A 1533-nucleotide genomic window follows, 5' to 3' on the forward strand; every position below is an offset into this window, starting at 1 on the left:
CCTCTAGCAATGTACACTAAGAATAGGACCACTGATTATGCACAATTATACCACTGTTAATGACCATAACCAGGAAATGGGTGAACCTGTTTTATTTTCTATAGATGGTTTTGTTCTTACCTTCTCTTTTCTGTTGAAAACCTACATGAAATGCAGTTTAGATCCAAATCACTACAAAAGGGATCCAAACTGTTATGTAAGTAATTATTCCATCTCATGACAATATATCTTTTCCTGAATAAATAAGTTATCACTTAATGAAATAAATGGAGTTTAATGTATTTCCAAAAGTTTACTGTGGGGCCTGATGCACATTCATTTAAATTGTCATGCTCTGGAAAAAATTATGGTCTTGGTAACTTGAACAAAAACTTAGTCTTTCAAAAATTGTGCCATCATCTGCTTAGAGATCCAAAAAGAATTGAGAATGGGATTTTCCAAAACATTTGGGGAAGTATATAACATTTTCTGTATTCAAAAATCTGTCCTTGGGAGTAATCTGTACTCATTTACATTTGGTTTTTACTTAGTAGAGACTGGAAACCTTAGCTCAGAATGACAACCATTATCCTTGAGTTGATAAAGTGATATCTCAAAAAAAAAAAAAAAAAAAAAGTTCTGGAAAAAAAGCTCAAAACTCTTGCTTGTTTCTGCAGTCTTTGCTGGTGGTTTGCTGTCATGAACACCAAGGCTACTCAGATTTGTACTATTTGTAGTCAGAACAAGCAGGTAACTAAACCGTGGAGCTATAGCTCCTCTGACAGGTCCTGGCAGCCTCATAAAACTTTTGTTGGAAATCTCCACCTACACAAGTCACTGCAACTGATTCCCACTCATAGTGCTTTATCCTGCCACCATTCTTTGACTCCTGGCATTGATTTCTGGTCTTCCCAGGCTTTATTTCTTACAGGGCAGCTTTTTAACATTCTCTTCATTGTCATGAATATTGAAGCATTGCCCAGTTTCTTGTTTTACAAAGAACAGTGGTGTCCTAATTGTGAGCCATGCAGTTGCATTTCCTCAGACAAACATGTAGGATGTGTAGAAGAGGGACAGCAAAGTGCTCAGATCAGAGCAGTGCCATAGTGCACGCCCAAAGGAGGAGACACGAGCATGTTATAGCAGGACATGCTGAAAGCTAAACATGTTCTAACCATGACAGAGCATTAGGAAAAGCCGGAGTGGTGAGAGAAAACAGTCATTATCTCCTGATGCTGCTTTCCTGATTTTCATCCATCTCCAGTGCCAAAGACCTCAAATCTCTTAGCTGTGAACTGTCACACTAAAAGAGTGTTTTCTTAGTCGTTCATTGGTCTGCCTCTCACTGTTCTTTCCCTCTCAAATTATGATTAGTATCTGCTTTTGGCATCTATTCCACTTAGTTAAAATAAAGTCTGTAATAAATTTAAGTGCATAGTACTTTCATTCCTAAGAAAGGATTTACACTGAATGAAAAATAAAATATTTTAGGTACTTTTTTCCATATTTCACCAAAAAAGAAAGGCATTTTTATGTGCATGTTTCATCCCTGAA

This window comes from Anser brachyrhynchus, assembly GCF_964034855.1.
Source record: "Anser brachyrhynchus genome assembly, chromosome: 2".
Classification (NCBI taxonomy): Eukaryota; Metazoa; Chordata; class Aves; order Anseriformes; family Anatidae; genus Anser; species Anser brachyrhynchus.